The 14,446-nt window shown below is 47.1% G+C and overlaps 1 protein-coding gene across 1 annotated transcript in view; it reads left to right on the top strand.

Moving 5' to 3' along the window:
• The first annotated feature begins 4,580 nt into the window (after positions 1-4,580).
• Positions 4,581-14,446, top strand: part of Mak (male germ cell associated kinase) — a 46,226-nt gene continuing 36,360 nt past the window's right edge. Inside the window, exon 1 of the mRNA XM_032884649.1 lies at positions 4,581-4,656. The gene's annotated coding sequence lies outside the window, so the exon portion shown is untranslated. The remainder of the gene's footprint in view (positions 4,657-14,446) is intronic.

The following is a 14,446-nucleotide window of genomic DNA, read 5'->3' as shown; positions in this document are numbered from 1 at the left end:
AGCTAATTCCAAGTCCAAGGCAAGAAAAGCCCTGGGTAGTCCTGAAATTTATCTTTCACATCTAACAGAGACTGAAGCTATTAACTGTAACTGTAAGGATCTTCAAATCCCCAGGTCTGGTATTAACACCTAGAGCCAATGCTACCTGGTGGCTTAGCCCATTCTTTCCAACACCAAAATAAACGTATTACTGAATCACCCTCACTCCTGGTGTTTCATTCCTTGCCCTAAAGTGTAGCCCTTAGAAGTTATTTTATACTATGCCCACTGTTGGTAAAATGTCTGCTCCCATGTGTCTGTGTATATGCCTGTGTGTGTGTGTCTGTGTATCTGTGTGCTTGTGTTTGTGTGTATCTACGTGCATTTGTGTGTGTTGGTGCGTGTATATGTGTGTCTGTGGGTGTTGGTGTGTATATATGTGTCTGTGCTGTGTTGGTGTATGTCTGTGTGTGTCTGTGTATCTGTGTGTGCCTCTCTATTTCTTCGTGTGTTTGTGTCTGTGTCCATCTGTCTGCCTCTGTGTTTGTGAGTGTATTTGTGTATCTGTGTGTGTATCTGTGTGTATATGTGCCTGTGTGTGTCTGTGTATCTGTATGTACATGTGTCTGTGTGTCTCTCTGTATCTGTATGTACATGTGTCTGTGTGTCTCTCTATGTCTGTGTGTCTGTCTCTGTGTGTATGAATATTTGTATGAGTGTGCGTATATCTGTGTGTATGTGTGTTTATCTGTGTGTGTGTGTGTGTGTTCACCCACTGAGTACAATAAGTATGTGGAGACCAGAACTTAACGTCTCTCTTCCGTTCTACATCTTGTTTTTTGAGATAGGGTCTCACTGAGCTGGAGTGCACCGTCTGCTTAGACCGGCTAGCCAGGGGTCTTCAGGAATCAGTTCTCTCTCATTCCCCACCCCTGTCCCGAGGCAGCAGTGCTGGGTTTGTAGACCTGCACTGCCTCACTCGGTGTTTATGGGACTTCTAAGAAGCCTAACTCATGTCCTTATGCTGGTACCAAGAACTTACCGGCTGAGCACTACACCAGCCACAGTTCCTGGATAATCTCATTTCTCCTTCAGACCTGCTGCTTGGTGAAGCCTTGGTCTGCTGGCTGCTGTGGGCCTTGCCTTTGGTCACCTTGGTCTTTGCGATGGGTCTGGGACTGCTGTGTGGGCACCAGGCTCCTTTGAGAAGGGCGAGTGAACGCTGAGAGACTGGATTCTTCCTGTGGCACCAATGGGATAAAGCCGTGCTTTAAGCATGCGGGTTGTTTCCAGCAGATGCTCGGGCCGTACTCTAAGCTGCCACACACCATCTCGGTTTTTCATCGCTTCTTCTTGTCTTCCCTGATGTCCTCTTGTTCCTCATGAAATACCCCGCATCCCTCTGTCGCTTCCTCTTTCCCGTTATCCTTTTTTTAAATACGGGCTTTCCCAGACCCTCGGACCTTTGTTCTTCTTGCAGCTTTACAACTTAATGTTCACATCCACGGCTTCATCCACAGCGCCAGAGACCCAGCATTTACACCTCCGACGGACGCTAAGTTACAACCGCCTACTTTATAAACCGCCCTCTTGCCGTCTTGAATTGAGTATCAAACCAGACTCGTTGTTTACACGCTTCATTCACCCTCAGATCTTCCTCTCTTGTTCATCCTAGCCATAGCACCACCACCTGTGATCTAGGGTAGACGGCCCCGTCTGCTTTAACACCTATGTCTCCCTGCGTTCTCTGTCCTGTCCTACCTCTCTGCTCTCTTTGGATCCCATCGGTTTTTTCCCCCTTCTTCTCTTCTGGCCTCCAGACATCCCACTCGGTCCTGCACCATCCTATTTATTTATTTATTTATTTATTTATTTATTTATTTTTATTAACTTGAGTATTTCTTATTTACATTTCGGGTGTTACTCCCTTTCCCGGTTTCCGGGCCAACATCCCCTAACTCCTCCCCTCCCCTTCTTTATGGGTGTTCCCTCCCCATCCTCCCCATTGCCGCCCCCCCCAACAGTCTAGTTCACTGGGGTTCAGTCTTAGCAGGACCCAGGGCTTCCCTTCCACTGGTGCTCTTACTAGGATATTCATTGCTACCTATGAGGTCAGAGTCCAGGGTCAGTCCATGTATAGTCTTTAGGTAGTGGTTTAGTTCCTGGAAGCTCTGGTGCACCATCCTCTTCTATGCTCGCTCACCCAGGTAAAATGTAAATCGGAACGTCATTTTGGGGAATTTACTGGTTCACCGCTCATGCATACTTCATATGGGGAGTAGGCTTCCCCATAGTAAGACCTCTCTGATCTAACGTTGTTTTTTTTTTTTTTTCTTGTTTTGGTTTTGTTGTTGTTATTGTTTTGTTTTCTTTTGTTTTTGTTTTTGTTTTTGTTTGGGCTTTTTGAATTAGGGGGTATTTTGCTTCATGTTATTGATCATCTCATGTACCCGAGACTGCCCTGGAAATTCAGGACGTAGCTGAGGCTAGCCTTGAATTCTTGACCCTCCCGCCTCCCCCTCCCCAGTGCTGGATTTATAGTCATACATCATCCTACCAGGTTTAAGACACCGTGTAGCCCTGGCTAACCTAAAACTCTCAATCTTCTCCCCTCATTCTCCTGAGGGCTGGGATTAAAGGTATGTTCCACCAGGCCTGCCCAACATACTTTTTCCTTCATCTGCCTGCTTCACTATAAGCTGTAATAAGGTCTGTTTACCTACCTCGACCCTCTTCCCAGTGGTGCCTAACAGAGTTATCCCTGACAGGCCACTGCTTCTCCCTCCCTGCTCCTGATTCAGGGCTCCCTTGGCTTTTTCCAGTGCCACCAGTGTCCCCTCCTCTCGCTCTACACTAGTTGCTGTTCACTCATTTGTCACACTTTCGTCTCCCTGGTTTTACCACACCGCTGTCTAACCCTGTGCGTTCTCTTAATGAATGAATGAAAGTAGACTTAAGAAGTCTTGGGGGGAGAAGAACAGACCCAAGAAAGTGTCCAGCGTAAGAATCTGAGATACAAGAGCACCCAAGGCGGTGTATAAAGCACAAGCACAAGGCCCAGGCAGTGCGGCCTGAGAACCAGATTTAGTCAATCAAGATTTAACAGAGTAAAGCTGAGGGCAAGCCAACCAAATTCTGGAAAAAGTAATCAAGACTCTCCTTTTTAGGCCAGCCTGGGCTACATGGTGAATTCCAGGCAAGTCCTCACCCCTCATCAGGAAAACATCTCTTTGCAAGAGATGAGATCGTTTCAGAAAACCACAAGCAACCAAACACAAAGTTGTGTGTCCTCGTGCACACATCTACGACACAACTCAGTATCTAAGGAACATTGCAGGAGAGGGGGTAGAAAGTCTGTCAGAGCCAGAGGGTGTGCTGTGAGCCTGTGTCTTCTAGTGATGTCAGAGGCCACGAGACTCACCGGCATGACCGTTTAAATGTGACAGGACATTTACAGTAGACATGTCGAAGTAGACTAGGTCGGAGGATTGGGTGGAAGGATTGGGGGTAAACCACAAGGTCTCAACCATACACAAAGAACTCCAGGTAACAAAGAACACAGAGTAGGAGGAATGGTCTTCCCCAGGGAAGAGCACACCTGTTGTCGGCTTTGACTGACCAGCCCCGAAAGCATGCATACGAGTTACATTATCCAGACTGAGCAGGTTATATTTAGAAACATTTGTGTGTATGCGTATTTGCACGTAACAACAACTAATGAGAAGATGCCATGAATTTGAAAGAGAAGCAGAAGGCTGATATGGGAGGATCTGGAGGGAGAAAGGGGAAGGAAAGGATATACTTAGTATAATCTCAAAAAGAAAAGAAAAATTGATTTTCAAGAGTTAACTCTCTCGTTGTGAGCATTGCCTATTCTTCTTGTCCTCATTGTCCGACATGATCACACTATACTTTCATGCCCATCGCCACTGTTACTCCCTCTTCCATCCCCAGTGATTTATTTTGTTGTCCCTGTCCTAGCTCATAATGAATGTCTCATGTGCACAACTCAGTGTCTTCATTTATTAAGGCCATATGACAGGCAAGCTATGCAAATTACTTCGCATAGGATTAAACAGTTCCCTTTAAAGGCAGACTTAGCTTATTCTGCAGTATTTGATGCGTGATCTATTCAGTTTTAAGGTGTCCAGCATTTGTGTGTTAGTTCCTGTCTTGATTCGCATATCATTGGAAATCTAGTTCTTAAGCCGTAGTCACATAGAGTTTGTTCGCGGTGGTGAAGTGTTGCTTCTTTGTGCCAGTGGAACAAAGGGACGTAGCTTGTCAGTTTCAATCTATTTCCTAACAAGATCTGAGTCCCCTTACTTCTACATTGTGAAAGCCAACAAAAAAATATCTAGAAAGTCCCTCTTAGTTTCAAGTGGACAATTTATATAATGAAAAATGTTTCAAGAATAAATAAACACTATTAGTCATTAGAAAAAAAAATACAGCGACCAAAAAAGATTGACAGGTAGAATAATAGATTAGCCAGGTGTTCCCTGAATCCGGTCTTCGCCCGGGCGAGGCTTACGATGGTGGGCGTGGTGCGTCAGCTCGACCCCGCCCTCGGTGGGCGTGGCGTGAGCGGGCTAGGCGCGCGGGCTGGCGCGCCCTGGCCGTTTCCTAGGATACGAAACACACAAGGCGCTGGAGCTTCACAAGGGAGCGATCGAGGTAAGCTGCCCGCGCCGGCGGGTAATCCCGAGTAGGCTGCGGGACCCAGCCCGACCTGAGCTTCGAAGCCGCCGGGCATGTGGCCTCGGCGCCCAGACCAGCCAGGGCAACTCTCCGCTGGGAGGCGGGACCTGGACGCCGGTATGGGCCGGCGAGCGAGTGGGAGGAGGGTCCCAGGGCGGAGCGGCGGGCCTGGGGTGGGAGATGTGAGCAAGGGCCTGGCTCTTCGGCTAACTAAATTCCCCAGGTTCTCGCAGGCTCCCTAGAGCTCCGAGGGCTCCCAGGGGCCCCCCAGGTCTCCCCCAGAGTTTCTCAGGCTCCCTAGGGCTCTCTCTAAGACTTGGTGCTGTCCTCCAGCCCCTCTTCAGAGAGACCCCTAGCCTGAGCCTGGTGCCCTGGATCCCCTACACATCGTCAAGGTGCTCGGGGTGCATTGAAACTACTTTTAGGAGTGAAGCGCGAGACTGGATAGGGGGTGGTACGGGGAAGCACAACTAGGTTCAGATCTTATAAAGTGGAAATGAAAGGAGAAAGAAAAGGTCCGACTCCAGCCCTCCTTGGTGCATTCCAGGTTGCATGCAGGTGAACACTGAGTCAGGGTACAGAAGGGCTGCCTAGCTGCCCTCTTCAGTCCCGGAAGATTCACCCTCCAGGGTCAGAATCCCCTGTTCCCAACCCCCATTACATCTGCTCCTGCAGACTTAACTCCCAAGGATCAGAGGGCTCCAGACAAAGACTGGCTCTTTACTGCCAGATTGGGCCTTTAATGTAGGCACAGCTATGGAGCTCAGGAAAAGGGATTTATGTCACTGTGCAATGTCATCCGTTGTCACTATGTCATTTGTTGTAATGGTAAAGGATTCTAACAGAGGTCACTTGTTTTACCAATGGAGTAGAAGTAGTAGCAGGAGCAGAAGTTACTTCCAACCTATGGGCAGTGACGGGGCAGGGAGACTCGTCCCCTCTCCTCAGAGCTGGCCTTGGGCAGCCTGTTCTTAGATCTCCCCGTGCTGCAGGTCTATTATTAATTTGTAAACAATTTGCGAATGCTCGCACAGAGCTAACTTTGTGGATCTACAATCTGAGGCAGAATCTTTTCCTGCCTGGTGTGGTGGCTCTGTCTGTCCTAATACTTAGATGGTAGACAGGAAGACCAAGAATTCAAAAGTATCATGAGTGACTAACCTAGTCTGGGCTTCATGAGATCCAGTCTGGAGAGGGGCAAGGAAAGGAGGTAGGGACGAATCTTTCTTTTCCCCTTACAATAATCTTTTGATTTCTGTAGGTGTGCCTGTCTCTTGACTAAGGTAGAATCTTTGGTTTGTTTTTTCTTTCCTTTTCTTTTTCTTAAGCTGATTCAGCAATTCCTCAATGCCACAATTTTGTTTACAAAGTTAATGACAGCCTAGAAATATTCCAATGATGTGTTCTTCTCAGAACTCTCCAGACCTTACCTCTGCTGGGGGATTGACAGGCACATATTCCCCTCCATCTGCCCTCCACGACAATCCTTCTTAATCCTATTTAAATCTCTTATTAGCTAGTTGAGGTTTTACAGTAACCATGCATCTAAGCAGTGATGGTGCAGTTTGATCAAAGTAAATATGAAAGAATGAATATTTATTAAGGTTCTATGGTTGAGACTCTAAATGATTGTCCTTTTTAAGGTCAGCATGGAATATTTGTTTAAGCTGCACGAAAGTCAGCGAGTGTTACGGCTGAACCGTCGTAAAGTCCGAGTCCTAACCAGGTGTGTTACACCAATGGTTTACAGCACTGTTACTGTGTGTGAGACGGAGAGCCGTGGGCGGTGCTTGTGCTTTTCTTAGGGTAGATGCACGGCTTTTTGAGCTGTAATCAGTTCGGGGGCTTGCTGTGCGACAACGGCAAGAGTCGTTATTGAGTGCAATCAGTGAATACTGATTTCTACCTTCAAGAATGGGAAGGTGTTTGCCCCACACCACACAAATGTGAGGACCTGAGTTCAATCTACAGAACAACCAACCAACCAACCAACCAACCAACCAACCAACCAACCAAAAGCAGGGAGTCATGGTGGCACGTCCTTTTGCAGTTTCAAAGGCAAAAGCAGATGAGGCTTCGTGGTCATCTAGCCTAGCCCGATCGGCAAGCCCTCAACTAGTGAGAGGCCCTGTCACAAAACAGCAAAGCGGCCACATCCTGAAGGACACCAGAGGTTGATCTCTAGTCTGCGGGCACGCACACATGCATGCTTGCACTCATGCACGCACGCACGCTACCTTCACAGCCATGCCGCCTCTCATTGACTCATTGTCCCTATGTCTTCAGAGGATGGAAGGAACAGGAAGTACCTTCCGACCTGAAAATTGTTTACTTTATAGTTACTGTGACTCAGGTGAAGCCCTTCTAAAGCATTTGACAGGAGGCATAGGACACAAGGGTGATTTACCTAAGGAGGAGGCAAGGTGTCAAACTGACCGCACCATCTCACCGATCTGACCTTTTAAATATCCATTGACATCTGCACCACCCTCACCTCATCCCAAACACGCCACTGAGACGTGGCTGTGATCCCTGCTGGCCAACCCTTAGATGTAAGTCCAGCCTCTTCCACCAGTGCCCTCAAAATAGAATTTTCATTCCCGTCGTTTATTGGGAGGTTGGTTAGTTTGGCTTAAGAGACTAAGTTTGCAGAACAGCTTCATCAAAAATGGTTCAGCTTCCAGAGCAGAGGAGAGAGCCATCATTGGGTGGGTGGTCTGCTGACTGTGAACGCCGGGCACAAGTAGGCAGGGTGGTCCTCCACGTGGAGGTGGTGGCACTGGTGGTTGATGGTCTGAACGGTGATCAGAAGATGGCAGACATTTCTGAAGTGGGCGCTAAGTGTGTTTTGCTGCTTGTTCTGGTACAATCTTACCTTCTGCTTCTCCCTTGTGGGTACTGCTGTCCTAAGCCCACCCTCTCCCCTAGGTCTTTGTTTGTGAGCACTCTCTTTTCTGGTCCCTTCTAAAGCAGTGTGTCCCTCCTCAGGACCACCTCCATAACTCTTCGACCTAATGCTCCCAATGCTTTGTGCTCCGTTAGCCATTATCAGGAGAGTAATTGATTAAAAGGATGTCTATCCCACCATTCTATCCGTGTGTGCACTGTGTGTGCAGAGACCAGAGGAGACCAGGTGTCCTGCTTCCCCACTGTCCCCATAAGACAGGTCTCTCCCCTGAATCTGGACTAGGCCGGAAGCCGGTGTGCACCAGGGGTCCTCCTGTCTGTTTCCCAATGCCAGGGGGTTACAGGCATGTGTGACCACACCAAGGTTTTCCTGTGGGTGCTGGGTATCCACACTCAGATCCTCATGCTTTCAAAACACTGCCTGTTACTCATGGGGCCAACACCAGTGCCCATACCAGTGTAGTTCAGAAGTGCATCTTTAAAACTTTAATTTTGAAGATTGATTTATTTGTATCGTCTGTGTATGAGTGGTGTGCTTGCCACATGCCTGTGTGTTGTATGCCACATGTAACTGGGGTTGTGAACTGATACGTGGGTGCTGGGAATTAAGCCTGGGTTCTCTGTAAGAACAACAAGTGTTCTTAACTACTGAGCATCTCTCCAGCCCTGGAATTACATTATTTTTATGCCAATGCTTCCCTGTAGACGTTTTTTGGCTAAACCTTCCAACTTTCTTTCTCTTCACTGCTTCCAAGAACTTTTTAGTATCTTTCCAGAAATCAGGATGATCCAGGTGCAACTCTAAGTTTCAAGGTAGATTGAGGCTGGCAACATAGGTCCCTGTCACTGCCAACCATAGGCCCTTGTCCATTGCCAGCCACAGGCCCCTATCCACTGACAGTCTCAGGTCCCTGTCCACTGACAGCTCAGGCCTCCGTCCACTGACAGCCCAGACCTCTGTCTACTGAAAGCCCAGGTCTCTGTCCACTGACAGCCCAGGTCTCTGTCCATGGACAGCCAAGACCTCTATCCATTGACATCCAAGGCATATGTCTACTGACAGCCTCAGGCCCCTGTCCACTGACAGCCTCAGGCTCCTGTCCACTGACAGCCTCAGGCCCCTGTCCACTGACAGCCTCAGGCTCCTGTCCACTGACAGTCTCAGGCTCCTGTCCACTGACAGCCCAGGCCCCTGTCCACTGACAGCCCAGACCCCTGTCCACTGACAGCCCAGGCCCCTGTCCACTGACAGCCTCAGGCCCCTGTCCACTGACAGCCTCAGGCCCCTGACCACTGACAGCCTCAGGCCCCTGTCCACTGACAGCCTCAGGCCCCTGTCCACTGACAGCCTCAGGCTCCTGTCCACTGACAGCCCAGGCCCCTGTCCACTGACGGTTCTTATGCTGATGTGTCTAGTAGTCTTATGGTTGAGCTACGGAGGCTGTGTAGCTTTGGAACAAAGGGGTTGTTCCTTTTTGAAGTGCAGCAACTTTAAAGCCAAAAAAAAAATGGAGGCTATAAGTTAGGTATCATACTCAGAAATCAAAGACTTTGAAGCCTCACTTGAATATCAGGTCGACTTTGTCCTTGATTCTCCTTGATCATAAACAGTTCATTAACTCCCCGTGGGTTTGTTTTACATTCTTATTAACAGGTGGAGTGCTTTGATAAAACCTTCTGCCTAAATAAATGTTACTTAACCAGAAAGGATTGATAGACCGCTTAAGAACTGATTTCCCCAGAAGACAGGCATGTGCTCCTGAGGGGGTGAGGGGATGGGGAGTCGGGATGGGGGCTGAGGGATGGGGGTGGGGGATGGGGAAGACAGGGCAGCAATCCGAAGTGCTGTGATCGGCTGCAAAAGTAACTGGAATACAATCAAATGTGTCTTAGTCTGTGCGCCCCTAAATCAGAGCACATGGCACAAAACAGAACAAGCACCACAAAACACCTTTCAGAGTTGTGTTTGCTCATGTGGGAAAAGGGGAAAAAAACATTTCAGTTAAGAAACATTAGGGTTGGGGAGGTGGCTTGTCAGTTAAGAGCCCTGGCTGCTTTTCCAAAGGTCTTGAGTTCAAATCCTAGCACCCACATGTCGGCTTGCAGAGTCTATAACTGTAGTCCCATAGTACGCCATGCCTTCTTCTGGTGTGCAGACGTACATGCAAACGAAACACCCACATACATTAGTATACATCAAACACACAAATCTTTTTTAAATCTATACTTTAAATGTAGTTTCTACAGTAATTTTTCTACATTGATACAGCGATATTTTGATTGGTATCTTTGTATAACATAAAGACCGTTTAGGAAAACCGTCTCTTCCTTTTCTCAGGCAAACCAAAAGTCACTTGTTGTCCTTAGGACCTTCCACCTAGACATAGGCTGAGGAAGACAAAGAAACCCTAAATATAAATGGCATCTTACAAATGCAAGGTCTCACTATGGAGTTTCATAGCCTAACTGTTTCAGTGTATCTTTGAAGAAAATATTTCCTATCTGAAAAATGTTAAATCCATAGACACTCCCCATGACCTAAAAACCTCACAGCATTCCAGATACATCCCTGAAAACAAGGAAGCACGTGACTTTGCCGTGGCGTGTGCGCTCGTCAACGGTGAGAGGGCTCAGAAAGCCTGCTTTCCAAATCCATGGGGACTTTGACAGCAAGGACACATCCTTGTTGGCCTCTCTGTGTTACCTCAGAGTGAAAAGTGCTACAGCGGGAGGGAAGTCACCCTGGAAGGAAGGACTGGCCTGTAAGGGACATTTTAAGTAAGCTGTCTTCTAAGGGTGATATTTGAAGACTCAGCATAGAGTCACTAGCTCGGTGAGAGATTTCTGAAAGCCAAGAGCAGAATCAAAGCAGAACAATGGCGGGAACCAGCGAGCATCCTTGCTACACAGAGCACCGTTAGGCTGCACCTTGTTTTGTCCAAACGCAATTATAAAATCAAGACCTACCGAGGCCTAAGGGACCACCAGAAGGGTCCACCGTTCCGGTGCAACCCTATCTGGAAAAAAGGAAATTTTTAGAATAAGGTTCTGTGGATTCATTTGTAGCAGTTGGAGCCGGATGACGGGAGCCCTCGCCCTCTCTGTCTGCTCTGCTCTTTTTACTTCCCATATATTTGTCTGCAGGTACATGGGGATGCTACGAAGGCATCGGTGACATAGATGTGACCGCCATATTGCTTTTTAAAAATACGGAAATGTCTGCATCCCATACTCTGGCAAGTTTCACATACATGTTGACGAATTTTTGCTAGATCTATGTCTGCCAATACTGTTCTCATCTGACAGTTGCTTAATAAATTGAGCATCCAATCCAGAAATAGGAAGTCCATCATGTTACAGAACCTAACATCTTTGTGTTAGGCTGTAATCCCAAAAGTAGAAAATTGCACAACTTACTCCATGACAGTCACATGACACGCGGAAACCTCAAGCTCACTAAAGCACCGTATAAAGTTACCTTTAAACTATGTGGTGACTGTATACACAGAACATTCGTGCATGTCAGGCTTAGAATTGGGCCCCATTCTTAAGCTACTTCAACACATGTACATGCAAACATTCCAAAGTTCTGAACATTTAAAACCCAGAGCATTTCTGTTCCCACACTCTCCTAGGAGAGCACCTAGTTGTGGTCTGAAGCTCCGCTCTGCCCCTTGGATTGTTTTAATACATTTCTATATTTTTGAAATTAAAAAATAATATAAAGCAATTATTCAATATTCAAATAATATTTAAAAGTAAATTCCAGTTACTTAATGAAAACCTCAAGTACAGTCCCTCACAGATCTGAGAGTGGTTACTTCGTGGACAACCTCAAACTGGAGACTTGAAAACTCTGTAGCCACTTGACCAATAAATGCAGTAAGGGACCATACCCTGGACTCTGTACTGAAAGGGGTTGTGGTGGGGCGGGGGTGGGGTGGGGAATACTGCAGGTCCTGACTGAATGAGCAGAGACCAATAGTGATTGATCCTGGGTTATTTGTTGCTTAGTGTTACTCTAGTGACAAATGATGCAACCTCAAAGCCTGTTTCACTCTCCCGTCCCTGACTGGCTGCACTTGGCCTAGCACTGTCCCCGTTCATCTTCTTCCCCCAGGACCCAGGCTGAACAGCAGCCTGCTGGGACAACCTCATCCCTGACCCCAAGGCTTTTCTTCATAGTTTATTGGCCAGAACAAGTCACATGACCAAGTGGGGCCAGGACTGAGCCGCATGGGGGGTGGCCAGTCAGGGGAGGGCTGTCAGATTCTGTAGAGGAAGGGCAGAACTAGACTCTGCTGCTCTGTGCTAATTCTGTTTCTTGGCTAAGCTATACCAGTTTCACTGCAGATTAGCAATCATTTAGAGGAAAGCACTTGCCGTCCATGAAGGACGGAATGACTTGCAGGGACCTCACAGGTTTATTTCTGCGGCTTGAATACCTGGAAGATGGAAAGCCTCAAATAATTGAGTTCCTTTCCTTTCCAGAAAGTTTCTTGGGGTTTCTGTTGTGAAAGAAGTGAGCAGGGGTTTCTGAATACCTCGCTGTCTCTGGTGAGGGGATGTGGGAGCATCAGGGCACTGCCACAGGATGACTCGGGTCATTTATTTACCATACCCATGTCATAATGCCAGCCACTGTCATCGGGGTCATTTATTTACCATACCCATGTCATAATGCCAGCCACTGTCATCGTCGTTAGGACAAAGAGTGATTGTGGTCTTGAAGAAATTGTGAGAAAAGCTTTTTGTTTTACTTGTTTTGCTCTACTCCCCGTTGCAAGAGAATATGTGTCTGTCAGAGACCAGTGACCTTTCTTTCCTTTATTTGTTTTCCTTTTTGCTATAATAATTACAAAGCTGATCTGTTAGTCGGAAAAGTTTACTTTTTGAAAATACATAATCAGGACTGAGGTATAGATCAATTGTAGAGTACCTAGCACACGCCAGGCCCTGCGTTCAGTGACGTGTACCACAAGCAAATCGTTTTATTATGTGTACATGTGTGTGTGTGTTTGTGTGTGTGTGAGAGAGAGAGAGAGAGAGAGAGAGAGAGAGAGAGAGAGAGAGAGAGAGGGAGAGAGAGGGAGAGGAGAGGGAGGCGGGGCCTGACACCTGTGGGAATTATTTCTCTCCTTCCACTAACATGGGTCCCGGTCCCGGGTGCCGGCCAGAGATTGAACCCGGTCATCGGACTTGGCAGCAATCATTTGTACCTACTAAGTCAGCTTTCAGGCCCACAATAAATAATTTTAAATATATATATATATATATATGTCTTTATATATTACATATAATATATATTATATATATGTATATATATTCATAGTTTCACAGCATTTTAGAGCTAAACTGCCCTTCTTTTCATTACCTTGGTCCATCAAAAGTTTTTTTTAAACCATTATGTAGGAATGTGGAAGCAGGTGGAGACTTGAGCCCGAGTCTGCTTTTTGGCTTGTTTGTCTGTCTGTTTGGAGACTGAGTCTCCTGTCTTCCAGACTGTCTTCAAACTTGCTGTGTACGAGAGAGACCTTGAACTGCTGGTCTTCTTGTTTCCAATTCCGGGAGCTGGGATTCCAGGTGCCCATGTCAGCCAGTACGGGGATCTAGCCCAGAGCTCTGAGCGCGTTAGGCAGGCTCTCCGCCACCTGGGCTGCAACTCCAGCCCCAGTCCTCAATCCTCTAGCTCAGACTCGATGAATTCCCAAATAAACATGTGTGTGTGTGTGTGTGTGTGTGTGTGTGTGTGTGTGTGTGTGTGTGTGTGTGTGTGTGTGTGTGTGTGTCTGTGTGTGTGTGTGTGTGTGTCTGTGTGTGTGTGTGTGTGTGTGTGTGTGTGTGTGTGTGTGTGTGTGTGTCTGTGTCTGTGTCTGTGTCTGTGTGTGTGGTGGTTAGGGTCTAGGTTGGGTGTCTCCTGGTTCTTTGCTTCTTATCCAAAGAATTGAAAGTAAGAGCTCACACAGACTTGCAAACAGCAAAATCACTTGGTTGAGAGCAAAGCGAGATTACAGATCAGAGAGGAGTCCACGTCAAGGTTGACATTGAGACGCCTGAGTGGGAGTGCTCGGGGCTCAAGAGGAGGAGGAGCTGGTGACTAAGGGGCGACATTGGCATGGTCCTCAATTTTGATTGGTAGATTGGATCATGTGTTTATTCTGTCTGTTGTGCCTACTCCTCCCCAGAATGTTTCTTATCTTAGTCACACACATGCCCAAATGTGCGTGGGCTTTAGATGGTAAGTAGTGGATTCACCTTAATGCTCACAGCTAATGAGGACACAGTTTTGCGTCACTGTGCATGCACAGCACCTCAGGCCACATCAGCCCTTCTATTCTTTGCACATAATGTACGTTGGAAATATAGTTCAGTAGAATAGAAGGTGTTACATTTGATTTTTTTAATGAGGGTGGAAAAATCTATACTGTTGTTCAGAGATGAGAGTACATGTGACCTGGTGCCGTGGGTTCAGGGGTTTCGGATTCTGCTAGGTGCGTTATTTAGAAAGGTACGTAAGAGTAAAGTGTACGTATGTGCAAGCGAAGGAACAGGGCTGCCAATGCGTTATTATAAGAGAGGGTGGGTGTGCATAACCCAAAGCCAAACAGAGCCCCAGGCCAACCTGTCCTCTATGCTTGCCTGCCTCACGTGCCTGGACGTAAAAAGGGGTTTCCTATCTCTTTGTGTGAATGTATTCATGATTAGACTTAAATGTTTCTCGGTTCAGTGTAAAAGATAGTGGCATGTCATTTAAATGAAGTAAGAGGTTCCTCTGTGTTACTGCTCTCTCTGTGGCTTGTTTCATACTCCTCTTGCCTAATGTGGACAGTTGCAAGCCACTGGGGATTTTTAAATAAAT

The sequence above is a fragment of the Rattus rattus genome, chromosome 14 (genome assembly GCF_011064425.1).
Source record: "Rattus rattus isolate New Zealand chromosome 14, Rrattus_CSIRO_v1, whole genome shotgun sequence".
NCBI lineage: Eukaryota > Metazoa > Chordata > Mammalia > Rodentia > Muridae > Rattus > Rattus rattus.
Note: the sequence above shows the minus strand (reverse complement) of the source record. Positions and strands in the feature narration are given on the sequence as shown.